We start from the raw sequence: 14,678 nt of genomic DNA, 5'->3' as shown, positions 1-14,678 counted from the left end.
AAGACCTAGCCTCCTCCTTTTGTCATGTGTGACTCCATCAACTCAGTAAGCACTACAACAATTCCATGTTGAACATTCTGGATGCAATAGGCTATTTAAAAATAAAAAGAAAGTCCAACAAAGACTCCAAACCATTGTTCAATGGTAGCTTAAATTCAGACACACACAATCTGAGATTAGTTGATCAATCTTGGAGAAGCTCTCCATCTCTTGAAAAACCTAAGCTTTTGAGATCGAGAAGGAGTATGTACAATAAATACATCAGAAATGCGAAAGCGATCTTCTTCAGAAGCCAACTTGACAAAGCTAAACTTCAATCCAGTAACCGTCCCATTTCATCACCAATGGTTTCCAGTCCTCAGCCTAACTGTGAGGACTTTACCTCCTTCTTCCTTGAAAAGACAAATAAGATCTAAGAACTGCAATGAGCCAAATTACGGTTCTACCCACCTTTGAACTACTCCTCCGCCTTTCCCCCACAGCCTCATCCTGCAATTGGTCACATCCCCAAAAATAGTGCCTATTGGAGTCAATTCACAACCTTCGATGATATCTCTATATTCAACATTCTTTCAACACTGAAACATTAAAATCCCTTCAGTGATCCCCTACCCTGTAATTTCTTTAACTAGATGAAAAGGTCCTTAGTTCCACTCTGGACCAAGATATTAAATTCCCAGATTGCCTAAAGTTGGGGTAGGTTACACTCATTCTTAAAAACGCACTGCAGATCCAAAGAACCTTAATAACTTTCAGCTAATCACTAAAATTCCAACTCTGTTGAAGCTCCTTGAGAAAAGTGTATTTGTCCAACTATGTAACCACATAGATGAATACCAGCTACTTGATCAATTCCAATCTGGCTTCCGTAATGGTCACAGCACTGAAACAGCCCTCACTCATAGATATAGATATTAAATTCCCAGATTGCCTAAAGTTGGGGTAGGTTACACCCATTCTTAAAAACGCACTGCAGATCCAGAGGACCTTAATAACTTCCAGCTAATCACTACAATTCCAACTCTGTTGAAGCTCCTTGAGAAAAGTGTATATGTCCAACTATGTAACCACATAGATGAATACCAGCTACTTGATCAATTCCAATCTGGCTTCCGTAATGGTCACAGCACTGAAACAGCCCTCACTCATAGAGTCGATGACGCGCTTACAATGCTTGATCGGAATTAATCCTACCTTCTAATCCTACTCGACCTTTCTTCATCTTTCAAGCATGACAAGCTCCTGGACCTACTTGAACGTTTTCTGGCTCGGTGTTAAAATGACTTGACTCGTTTCTCCACAATAGAACACAAAGAATTAAAGTCAAGCAGTCCATTTCCAATTCCACTCCAGTCACACCAAGTGTACCACAGGGGTCCTCTCTCTCACCCACACTTTTCAACTTATTCATGGAGTCTCTTACTGAAATCCTCAAAGAATCTAACATCCTCTATCACATGTATGCTGACAACACCCAATTGTATCTGAAAATCCCTTCCCCTGATGATATCAAGACACTCAACACAACCCTACACAAAACCCAAAACTGGCTAACCTCCAACCATCTCAAACTTAACTCCCTCAAAACAGAATTTTTCCTAATCTCCCCACCCAACCAAACCCCCATTATTGAAGAATACATGAAACATCTAACAGCCTTCAACTGCATTCCACACATCATAGACTCTACGAGGTCTCTGGGCACAATAACAGATAAGAACTTGAACATGCAGGAATGCATCAGCTCAACTACCAAAAGAGTGAAATTCCAACTGAGAAAAATCCCAAGAAAACCAAAATCCTTCCTCCACCTGATGACTTCAAGTCCGCTGTTCAAGCCTTAGTCATATGAAGGTTGGAGTATGGCAGTTCAACCCTTTGCAGTCAACCTAGCTACAAATCGGCTCCTCTTAAGGCTTCTCTGAACTTGGTGGTTCGGCTCATCACAGGATCCAAAAAAAGCAACCACATCTCTCCGCATTTGAAATCCCTAAATTAGATCCAATATGGGGCCAGGATACAACTAAAAATTGCCTGTAGGACCCATACAGCCCTTCATTTCAACACCCCTCTGTACCTTACTCAAAAACTGGAACTTTCTGGCAGTTGCCAATCTTCTATGAGCTCCAGCACCCTACTGCTGAAACCCAAAAAAAATTAAAAGAATGAAAACATATAATCAGGCCTTATCTGGTATTGCCCTGAGAATATGGAATTCCCTGCCTTCGGAAACCAGATTGAATCCTTCAACAATGTCCTTCAAAAAGGATGTGAAAGCTTTATTGATGAATACCTTTCTGAGCTAGAATTAGCCATTGTCTGTTGTCATGTCAGCCTGGCTCTGTATAGGCCTCCTCGCCCAATTTGGCGTTGCAACTGCCAATATCATTCCTGAACATTTTTGCTTTATTCAACTTCCTTGTTCTTTTGTATACTTATGCTATTGTATGTTTAAGTTATACTGGTCCTCCTCCATTAGTTCAGAGGTAACTGCCTGTACTCACTTGTCTCTATCTCATGTGCTCATGACTCTTTGTAAAGTGCTCTGATACTCTTTTGGGGCATGTTTGCGCTATATAAAACATTTAAATAAATAATAAATAAATATTCACTACAGAAGGTCGCTAGAGGTTTGACCTCCCCCCTGCAACAATGTCTCCTATTGTGGAGATTTCCATCAGATCCCACGTGCCAAAGCCCCGCAGTTTACTAATCTTTCTGAGCCACATTCCTTTCCATGGTGGCGCTGCTTTAGCGACTTTGCTGGCCCACCCTACTGATCTTGTCACCTGTTCCCATACTTCCACGGTGACCTGTGTCGCAGGAAGTAGCCCACTAGTACATTTACAACCATAAAGATAATACAGGTGAGTGTGAGGTTCCAGTGTCGCCCTCTCCAACCTATATGTAGAGTGGTCTCTCAATGCATGCGCTCATTCATTGATGGGAATTCAGTGTGCTGCCCAGTAGTAGACCTCAATGTCAGGCAATGCTATTCCGCTGTTGTAGGTGTTTTGCTGTAGTGGCTTAAGCGCTATCCTGGGGTGCTCACCCTGCCATATCAACAATCGTACCTCTTCAGCAATGGCACTGTACACTGTCCTAGGGAGGGGGTGGTTCGTGTTTTAGAGGGCGAAAAGGAGTTGGGGTACGGTAATCATTTAAAAAAATGGCTGACCATCCTAATAGGGAGCGGAAAGGTCTTTCCACCTCTCTGCATCTTTCTTAAAGTTGAATATTATGTTTCCAATATTATGGTGCAAACACACCTCCCTATGTGGGGTTACAAATATACCAAGATAGTTAAAACCCTCAGTGGTCATCCTTAAGTACCCGGACAAGGGAGGCCAGTCTTGCATCTCTCCAGGGAAGTAAGTACATTGTGGACTTATTCCAATTAATCTTGTATCCTGAGTGTCTCCCATATTCCTCTAGGGTGTGGAAAAGGATGGATATCATTGTCATAGGTTCTGTCACATGTAGCTTGTTTTATTTTTCGTCATATGTAGTAGAATATTGTCTGCATAGAGCGAAATCTTCTCCACGTTATCATTGGGGGTGATTTTTGAAACTCCAGACTACTAAGTGTGTTCGAATAGTGCATGCCAAGGATTCAACAGTAAGTGCCAAAAGGAGGGGGGATAAGGGTACTATCTTTATTTGCATCTTTGTAAAGACTTAGTGGGTGGGGACCCAATAGATCTATACATCGTTCATAACATTCTACGGGTATGCCATTCAGTCCCGGAGTTTTCCCCGGCTTGTCTACCGCTTCTAACACTTTCGTTAGTGTTAAGTCTTCTTCTAGCTCCTTTGCCTCCTCTTCACCAAGGACTGGGGTATGAATAGGTAGTGGTCTATATCAGAGGAGCTACTAAGTGGGCATGCCTCATAAAATGTTACGTAATGGTCCTTAAATACCCTGGTAATTTGTACCTCTGTGTTGTGAATCGTTCCTGCATCTTCAATATGGCCCGCACCCATCTAGCCTCTTCTTCCTTTTTGCTGAGCCAGGCAAGGAGTATCCCAGCTTTGTCCCCGACTTCACATAGTCGGTGTAGCATCGTCAGTGTCTGCTTCCTGGCGTTGGCTTGTGCCAGATAGGGATATTCTAGTTGTAGGGCTTCTAACTGTTTGGGAACCAAGGGGTCCACCCTGTCAATGGCCCATCTCTCTAGGTGAAGGATTTGGCGCTTTAGTTGTTCCAATTTCTAATCCCCTTTTTGTTTTTTCGTGCTTATAAATTCTGAGCTTTGTCGTGCAACACTGTTTTATATGCCTCCTACAATATAGTCCCAGAGGAGACTTTCTTTATTTTCTAAGAAGAAAAGTTCTGTATTGTCCCGAATACCCCTTAGAACCTCTCCATCTTATAGATCCCAGGGACTAAGTTCACCACACCTTGCTTGGACCATAGGCCCTCGTTCCAAGTTGCACCAGTAGCAGCGAATGATCCGAGCAAGGTAGTCGGCTTATCCTATCTCGCCCACCTCACCAGTGGATGCAAATGTATAATCATCTCTGGAATACGCTTTGTGGGCCCCTGAGAGATATGAATATTGTCTATCATAAGGATGATGACGGCGCCATAGGTCAGTTAGTCCTAGTGTACTAGCAAAGCAGCCCAACCAGGTAGTGTGTGCTGGCCCCCCATGAGTCTCAGATCGATCAAGTATTGTGTACATTACATTATTAAAATCCCCCACCCACATGTAAGGATGAGGGTGTCTCCAATAGAATATCCACCATCTTGGACAAGGGGAGGGGGGGCTGCAGTTGAGGTAGCACATATACACATATCAACGTAACCACGTCTGCCTCACCCCCAGCAACCCTTAAGTATCGATCCCGAGGGCCCACCCATCTGCTCTGCACTTCAAATGGAGGAGACATTTTGACCAATATTGCCACCTCCCCAGACACAGTAAGTAGTATAGCCCGCATGAGCCAATGCGCTGTAGGCCCCCCTGCTCAGAAATCTACACTGAGTCCCTTGTAGATGGGTCTCCGTCAGGGTCCATGCGTTTAATATATTGTGACACTAGCCCCCTTTTTTTTAATTCTTTTTTATTAGTTACAGGTTAAACTTGTGATAACGCGGTTACAGATTAAAGTCTTGTTATACAAAGAACGCTTCATATTACATTGATTCCTCCATAAAGGTTCTACAGTTAATACAGTGATATTGTGAGATATCATCGGACCTGGTTCTCCACCCACCGAGTTATTTTGAGTCTATTTCAAACTCGACCCGAGGTGGAGCGCAAATGTTTCCTCTGTATAGGTTCCACATTCCCCACACTCGCTCCCACTTTTTGGGGCACCCACAATGTATATATGCCAGCCTTTCAGCCACCATAGCACCATCCATATCTCCACACCACTCACAATTCGTCTGTGAGACCTGCGACCCCTAGTGTTTGGCTATGTTTTGCTTTGCGAACATCATACCCAGTGTTACCTAATCCTGTGCCGGGTGTTTGTGATCAGTTGATTCCCAGATATTTAAGAGACATGACTTGGGTTCAGGTGTGACAGTTACTCCACTAACTTGTGTAATGACTTCGTGTAATGGCGCTCCTTTGAACACTCGGTGTGGGGGTAGAAGACTCGTTTTGGGGGGAGAATCACCCCTACCTGCTCACTGCTGCCCACAGGACATTTGGGAATCCTTGATGCTTCTCCCCCGCCGCCGCAGAACTACAGGATAGTGGCTGCCGTGGGGTGGGGAAACTACATCCCCCAGACTCCTCTGCTGCTACTTCCGCCCCCGGAGGGGATAGAAAAAGAAGGACAGCCCTGGTGGAGTGGGCGCTCCTTTGAACACTCGTTGTGGGGGGTAGAAGACTCGTTTTGGGGGGAGAATCACCCCTACCTGCTCACTGCTGCCCACAGGACATTTGGGAATCCTTGATGCTTCTCCCCCGCCGCCGCAGAACTACAGGATAGTGGCTGCCGTGGGGTGGGGAAACTACATCCCCCAGACTCCTCTGCTGCTACTTCCGCCCCCGGAGGGGATAGAAAAAGAAGGACAGCCCTGGTGGAGTGGGCGCTCCTTTGAACACTCGTTGTGGGGGGTAGAAGACTCGTTTTGGGGGGAGAATCACCCCTACCTGCTCACTGCTGCCCACAGGACATTTGGGAATCCTTGATGCTTCTCCCCCGCCGCCGCAGAACTACAGGATAGTGGCTGCCGTGGGGTGGGGAAACTACATCCCCCAGACTCCTCTGCTGCTACTTCCGCCCCCGGAGGGGATAGAAAAAGAAGGACAGCCCTCGCGTAGCGGGCGCGCGCTAAGCCCGGGCAAAGGGCGGGCCCTCTGTGGCCCTCAGAGGCACGAGGAGGACGGGACGGGCTCCGCCACTTGGTTTTCCCGGAGGAGGTAAAGCCCATTTTACATACTGTTCCGGTCAATAGTATTACCCCAACAAACTCTATATTACCTTGTCCACATCCAAGCTATATCATGAACCAGAAAGGGGTTGCCACAAAACTAGCGCCTCGGCCGACTACCTGTCTGAGGTCGCAAGATAAGTACATAAATAACATAATGCTACCCTTACCTATAGAGGCGGATAAAAACAACTGCCACCAGCCTGTAGCCAGTCTATCTTGTAATCACTCTCCTCCTCAACCAAACAATACAATGAGTAGTCTCTCACTGTTGGAGGAATTAAACTGTTTGTGTAAGACCAGCTATGTCCCTGCAGGATCACCAGCCCCTCCAAATAATATTAATTTATTAACTACAAATGAGAGAATGCTGGAACCTTTCCCTATATTTTCTAAAACAAATATGCAATGTCGAGTATTCGCCCGGGCCACACCTAACAAAAGTAAGGAGGACGGGGATAAATACAACGAGATCCAATCGAAAGTACAATTAATACAATTTGAATCCCCAACCTCGAGTCCAACCCCCATCATTCTTCCCCAAATCGGAGAGGTGGCAGATAAATTAGACGACCTTGCTCCCTCCTCCCAGAGTGCCCTATTGTCAATGATTGAACAACTGATCAAATCCACCATAGACCCCCTAATCGATAAAATAAACATCCTGGGGGATAGATTGGCAGGGATTGAGGAAAAAATAAACTCTAATCTGTTAACCTCTAGCCATGCTTCTATACCCCCCCATCCTTTGACAACTGTTACCTTAAATAAGCCCATACCTGCCATTGAAAATAAAGCTACCCAAAATAAAGTTTCCCAAATTCGAGTATCAGTTCCCACTAATCTTCCCCTAAACATTTCTAAAGCCTCTCTTAATTCCACTACACCGAAAAATTCTGTCCCCAGGGTAGAGCGAAACAGGGTTCTCAGAATGCATCTACCCCCAGAGGCAGCTCCGTTTGTATGCATCCTCTCGGGAGTTCCGCAACTAAAAAAGGGTAAAATAGAGAGACAGGATGACCTGTTAAATAAGGTCCAGTTTTGGTTATCAAAAAATAGACCCCTGCCCCGTGACTGTGACGGTGGGATTGTGAGCGTAAGGAGAGTAGGTTGGCTGGGCCCCCTTCCGAAAAACATTATTGGTGACCTGATACTAATAAGATTCAGAAGCAGAAACATTGCCCCACTTCTTCGAACTTGGCAACCTAAAGAAGGGGATGGTCCCATTTCCATCTGGGACCTACATGACTTCTATCCCAGCACATTGTATACTCGCGCCGCTAGGCCAACGACTGGGGATTGTACCAGCCTGGGTAGAGGATCTTGTTTACCGCTTGTTTGTAGTATTTCCGCCCCAAATAGATCTGAAATACCGTTTAGCATTTTTTAAATCACTGTTACCCCTTGCACATTCCCTTTTGATGAAAAGGAAGAACTGATATCATGAACATTGTAAAGTATGCTATTGGTAGGAAGTTATATTTATAGGATGAGCAAATGTTTGTTTATTCTTTTATCTTGGAGATATCTGTGTTTCATATGTATGTACCTTATTTTTAATTATGAATGTATTTTAAAATTGTATGCTTTTATGATTTTATACAAAAAATCGAATAAAGCTTTTTGAAATTAAATGACTTCCCATTAGGTCGCTATCACTGGGCACTCCCATATTGTATGATAGAAGGTACCTATTGCCAAGCATTGTCTCAAGCAGAGTGCCGTATCAGCCTTTTCTATCTTATGTAGGGTTACTCTTGTGTAGTAGGTGTGGTGTAATATCTTCAGTTGTACTAATCGTAGTTTAGAGGGTATCGCCACCTCACCAGGGGAGTCAAGCGCCTCTTGCCAGTCCATCTCATCAATGTCTCCCACATTAATTTGCCATTTTTCATGTAGTGACTGTGTAGGATCTGGTTGATTATTGATAATTTTGCGGTAAGTGAGGAAAATGGCCTTCTTGTCCATATATTCTGTTAGAAGCCTATTCTCTAGTGGTGAGGCCTCAGGGAGTATAGTGCCTGCTGGAATGGTTGTTGTCAGTGCAGGTCTAATCTGAATATACCTGAAGAATTCCGAGGACGCCATCTCGTAATGGTCCTGGAGGTGAGAAAAGGAAACAACTTCTCCCTTACTCCACAGGTCACCCACTGTTGAGATTCCGATGGAATCCCATAGTTTGAAGCCTTTACTCAGCACTGAGTCTGCCTCGTGCTTGTGTTTCCCATAGTGGGGTTGACTACGTTATGACATCTTTCCATCCTAGTTTCTTGAGGGCTATGTGCCAAATTTGACTGTGTGTGTTGTAGGTCCGATTATGTTTATGTTTAGGTGATTTATATTGCGCGCAAATACCCTGAGGTGTCTCGGCGCATAGGATTGTAAATTCAGACAAGGAGACGCTGAAGAAATTATTGAATCATTGATTAAAAAGCCATGTTTTGAGTTGTTTCCTGAACATAGTGAGGGTGGGACTGGTTTTGATGGCGAGAGGAAGGGTGTTTCAGAGCTTGGGGGTGGCAACTAGGAAACGTCTGTCTCCCCAGGAGGACGTTTTTGTCCTTAGGACTGCTAAAAGACAAGTGGAGGATGAGCGAAGGGATCTGCCGGGGATGTAGATATGAAAAGCGTTCTTAAGGAATCGAGGTCCAGAGATGTTGTGAATGGCTTTGTAAGCAATACAAAGTACTTTGAGCTTAATACGATTTCTGACACGCAGCCAATGAAGATGACGTATGGCGGCGGAAATGGATTTGTGTTTAGGGATGTCAAGTAGAACTCTGGCTGCCGCGTTTTGAATCGATTGAAGCTTGTTCAGGATCTTTTCCTGAGCATTAAGGAAGAGAGCATTACAATAATCCATCTTAGAGAAAATGAGGGTGGTGATGAGAGTTTTTCCTGCTGATGCTGGTAGATAAGGGAGTAGTTTCTTAATTTTCCTCAGCATGTAGAAAGAGGAGGAGACCACTGTGCTAACGTGATGATTAAATAACAGTCTGTCATCAAAGATGACTCCGAGGTTTCTGACCTTGGCAACAGGTTCTGGTGGGGGACCCATTTCGTTTGTCCACCAGGTAGGAGACCATCCAGGAGAAAGGTTGCCAAAGGTCATAACCTCGGTCTTGTCTGAGATTAATTTTAAGCAGTTGCTCGACATCCAGGAGCTGATACTAGCATACCCTCCTGGAGTCTGGATGCAACTGCTGCTCCATCCTTATGCACATCCAACACCAACTGGGTGTCTTCAGCGTAGGTGGTTAAACTCAGCCCGTGCGCTTTGATGACCCTCGCCAAGTCCGACACATAGATGTTAAATAGTGTTGGACTCAGCGATGATCCCTGGGGCACCCCACAAGGAAAAGTAAAAATGGGCGAATAAAAAGTGCCTAGCTTTACTGTTTGGGAACGGTTGGTAAGAAATGAGGCAAGCAGATCCTTGGCCAGATGGTTGATCCCCAAGGTTGAGACATGGTCGATCAGGATGGAATGATCGACCATGTCAAAGGCAGCTGAAAGATCTAAGAGTATAAGGACAGCTGCCCCACCTTGGTCTAAGATTGCCCTGATCTCATCGGTTGCCTTTATCAGGGCGGTTTCTGTACCATGACCCTGCCTAAACCCAAATTGGGTTTCGTCTAGGAGATTGTGTTGATTAATGTATTCGGAAAGCTGAAGATTCATGAGTGATTCAAATATTTTGGCAGGGAAGGGGAGGCAAGCTATGGGCCTGTAATTGACTAATGCAGAGGGATCCAGGGAGGGTTTTTTAAGAAGGGGTTTGATAACAGCTTTCTTCTACATGGTCGGATAGAAGCCTGTAAGAAACATGGAGTTGCAAATATCAGTGAGAGGTGGCGTAATGACCTCAGGAAAGAGTTTAAGTATGGAGGGTGGGCAAGGATCCAAAGGGGAACCTGATCTGATGGAAACAATGAGCTTGCTGATCTGTTCAGCCGGAACAGTCTGAAAATGAGAAAATGTGGGACTAAAAGATGTGAGTGGGGGGTTCAGATCACAGCCGTCGTGGTGAGTTTGAGAGGAAAAAGCTGAATATATGGAAGATACCATGGTGGCGAAAAAATGTGGCTAGGGAATTACAAAGATCTTGTGAAGTCTCGATAGCCGGAGATGAGGAAGGGTTGGAGAGGGTATTGACTACCTGGAACAGCTTCTTGGTGGAATTCTGGGCGGACTCAATTTGGGATAGGAAGAAGGAACTTTTATGCGTAACAATAGATCACTTTTATATGGCTAATGCATCCTTATATGTTTGTTTGTCCTGTGGATTATAGTGTCTCCGCCAATGTCGCTCCAGGTTTCTGCAGTACTGTCTCTGAAGTCTGAGGTCCTCTGTAAACCATGGTGCCGACGGGGTGGATCGGTTAGGAAGGATCGATTTGGTTGGAACTACCAAATTGAGAGCATCATGGAGCCAGTCTTGGTACATGTTGGATGCTATGCTGGGATTAGAGGAGACCTCGTAAAGAGAGTTAGAGAGAGTATGGGTGAGTAGAGGAATGTCTAGATTTTTCCAAGCTCGAACGGTCTTGGCGGTATGCCTCTTAGCCTGAGGAGGATTGGGGCTGTGGGCTTTGATAGTGAAAATAACTGCAGTGTGGTCAGACCAGACCAGGGGAAGAACGGTGAGCAACGGTGATGTCAGGGTTATTGGTAAACAGCCCATCAAGGGTATGGCCTGCTTGGTGAGTGGGGACTGATACTAACTGATGTAATCCAACCGCTTGGAGGTCCGTAATGAGTTGGATAGTGTCCTTATCACTTGATGAGTCGAGATGAAAATTAAAATCTCCTAGTATGGTGTAGTCAGAGGGCCCCAACAAAGGTTCAACCAGCTCATCAAGAGCTGAGAGGAAGCGATTAAGGGGATCTGGGGGACGATAAAGGAGGGTACCTTTAAAGACTTGGTTGTTGTTGAGGGCGATGGAATAAGTGAGGGCTTCACAATCAGAACTGTGAATGGGTTAAATTTTGGTAGGGTATAAGGCTTTGTGAATAATGGCTAGCCCGCCACCCCTCCCAGTGGGTCTATCATGTCTTTTTACAGAGAAGCATTCTGGGATAGCCACGCAGAAGTCCGGACCAGAAGAGGCGTCGCCCCAGGTCTCTGTAATGAAAAAGATGTCGAGTTCATGGCTGGTGATAAATTCTATGATGTCCAGGTTATGTTTGGGGAGAGAGCGGGCGTTGATAAGTGCCGCGTAGAAAAGGGCCCGTGGAATAGCAAAAGCGGTGTGGGTAGAGGGAAGGGGAGAAGGAAGTGTGTAAGTGCACAAGGGGCATTGGACTGGTGCGGATGTGAGACAAGTAGGGAGTGGCAGAGGCCGACAGAGGTGCCTAGCAGCATGTGAATTGAATTCCTTGAGCTGCGTTGAAGAATAGCATATAGTGGTACCGTGGGAATGGGATGTCGTGAGGCCAGGGGAGGAGGCCCTGGGCCCGGTACAAGCGCGGATGGGCGCAGACGGGCTGACCTTGGGCGCGCCTTTGGCGCATCCGCTGCGAGTCGATGGAGGCATGGGGATTTAGTACCGGTGGAGGCGAGCAGCTAGACTGCTAACCTCCGTCCCAACCGGAAGTGGAGTAGCACACTTCCTGCTGTGGCGATCTATCCCTCCACAACAAACTGAAGACTCAGTGGTGGAACAGGGAACACACCAGGAACCAAAACACAAAGGTAAATTCTTAATCAAAAGTGCCATACAAATTACATTAAAGTGCAGAGAAACGAGTTTTAAAAACCGCTAGGAGCCCTTAAACATAAGCCTCCGGCGGCGAGATTAAAACAAACTAGTTGGTGGCATGAGCAGAGCTAAATGCAGGACCTGAACTGGTCATAGAGATTGCAAGGCGTGCTTACAGCGTAAGTTGTCTCAAGAGAATCCGATTAGTGGTAGTTTGTTAGTTTTAGTATATAATACCCTCGTTCTCCCAAACTGTGTCTATCTGAGCGAAACGCTGGGTCCGTTTGCAGGGCGTGAAGCCACTGGTTGAGTACAATTAGCTGGGAAGCCCAATAGTATATCTGTATATTTGGAAGGGCGATTCCGCTGTCATTCCAGCCTTTTATCAGTTTGCTCATGGCTATTCGGGCCGGCTTTCTATCCCACAGTAGGTTGTTTACTTCTGTCTCCATTGCCTTGAAGTAGTTTGGGGGAACTAGTAACGTGGTATTTTGCAGGGCATAAAGGAACCTGGGAAGTGCCATCATCTTAAAGAGGGCGGCTCTTCTGAGCATTGTCAATGGCAGAGATTGCCAGTGCTTTGCGTCTTTTCAGTGGTGGTTGGAGTTTTTTTTCCATGAATACCTCGGGTATTGGTGCAATATAGATTCCTAAATATTTAAAGCACCCTTCTGCTATTTGCAAATTACATCCCTTTGGGAGTTGTGGTGGGAGGCTATATAGGATATATAGAATTGACTTAGTCCAGTTGATGGTATAACCGGAGAGCTTGCCATATACTGCACAGATGTCCAGGAGCTGGTTGATTGAGCGCCTGGGGGATTCCATATATAGAAGTATATCGTCCGCATACAAAGATATATGGTCTTCCCATCCCTCCGCCCAGTGGAGTCCGCGTATAACCGGGTCTCTTCGGTTCCATGCTGCTAACGACTCTAATACTAGAGCGAATTAGAGCGGTGATAGGGGCAGCCTTGACGGGTGCCGCGCCCCAGCGGGGAAAATCGGGACAGATATGGCCGGTCACTGCTACATGAGCTAGGGAGTTTATGTATAGCAGCTGGACCCACGCACAGAATTTGGGGCCAAATCCCAGATGTTTGAGAGCGGCAAAGAGGAAAGGCCATTCCACCATATCAAAGCCCATCCTCGCATCTAAGGATAAAATGGCAGCTGCTTCCTGAATTGTGGGTATACGAGCTATGACGTTATTCAGTCTTCTCAAATTGAGGGCAGTGTTCCTTCCCGGCATGAAGCCAGACTGATCCGGATGTATTATTTTAGTAAGATAGGGTGTCAATCGGAGGAAGATGGCGGCCGGCTGAGAATGCTCGGTCAGGAGCTCCGAACCCACCAGCGTGAAATCATTGAAAAGAAATGCACTTTCCCGTACAAAGAGCGTAAATAGCGTATATAGCGTATTTAGCCTACATAGTGAAATTAATTAAGTAAGCGTCTCCACAGTACTCTGCCTGCTTCTTGTGAACTCAAGGCTGGAGTGAAGCCGCGGCATGATCGACGCGCCCCGAGGAAAGCACCCAGAGCCAAGCGGTCCACTGCACATCGGGATCTGGGCTGTGGCGCTGGGAGCGAATCGAAGCTGCCGCAGAGCGTTTGGAAGGATCTCCTTCCTGTTCCGGGGGGCAGGAGGCAGAGACGGCGGACCTGCTCGCAGTCAGGAAGGTGAACTGCTGAGAGAGATACTGCCAGTATCAGGGAAGCCGCTCTGCCGCCAAACACTGACGGGGGCAGAGAACGAATACAATCCTGAAAACGAAAGCGAATCGCCGAAACACAACGAGGAAAAAAGGCGGAAGGCAACGGAGAAAGAAGGGATTGGCGTGAGGTAGTGGTCACATCTGCACTCCACATACAACATTTTGCACACTGATCTTGCGGGAGATTCTAAATGGATGCAAAGATAAATAAGACCTCACTTGGCCCTAGAAGTAGAAACAGAAATAGAAGCAGAAGAACACAGTGAACACAGTGGACACAGCAACCAGCAACCAAAAGGACAGAAAGAACAGAAAGAACAGATCTCGAACTACAGCAACCACTCACCTAAGTTACAGGTACGAGGGGGGGAAGGGGCCAGGGAGCAGCAGCCCCGGACTTAATTGTAGGGCGCAAACAATACCCTTTGGTAGCGGTAAAAAGTGGGGGAGAGGTCAGGCGGGAAGGAGAAGTTCAATCTCAGACGGGCATACTAACTGACGCTCATAGCACAAAAAAGTCAGAAAGATTGAGGTAGGAAAAAACACTCAATCTCAAACTGTGCCAGAAATATTTTCGGAGAGTGGGAGTAGGGGGAGGTCCATTTACTGCCTCAGAAATCGTCAGATTGTCAAACAAAGTATCCTGCCTCCACCAAAAAATACTGTGACCCCTAGGAGTACAAGAAGGAAACCGAGGATATCTCCCAATCTCGTGGAACTATCGGAAAATATAAAATCCAGATCCATAAAGCTAAGAGAGCAAGGGCCACTTGTATCAAAACAGAAAATCAAACTGACTCCCTCCTTAAAATCCTTTTTTAAAGTCCAACAGTTGGTGCAAGTGAGAGGTGGTAACCCTTCACC

The sequence above is a fragment of the Lissotriton helveticus genome, chromosome 4_1 (assembly GCF_964261635.1).
Source record: "Lissotriton helveticus chromosome 4_1, aLisHel1.1, whole genome shotgun sequence".
Lineage (NCBI taxonomy): Eukaryota > Metazoa > Chordata > Amphibia > Caudata > Salamandridae > Lissotriton > Lissotriton helveticus.
This window is presented reverse-complemented; position numbering follows the sequence as displayed.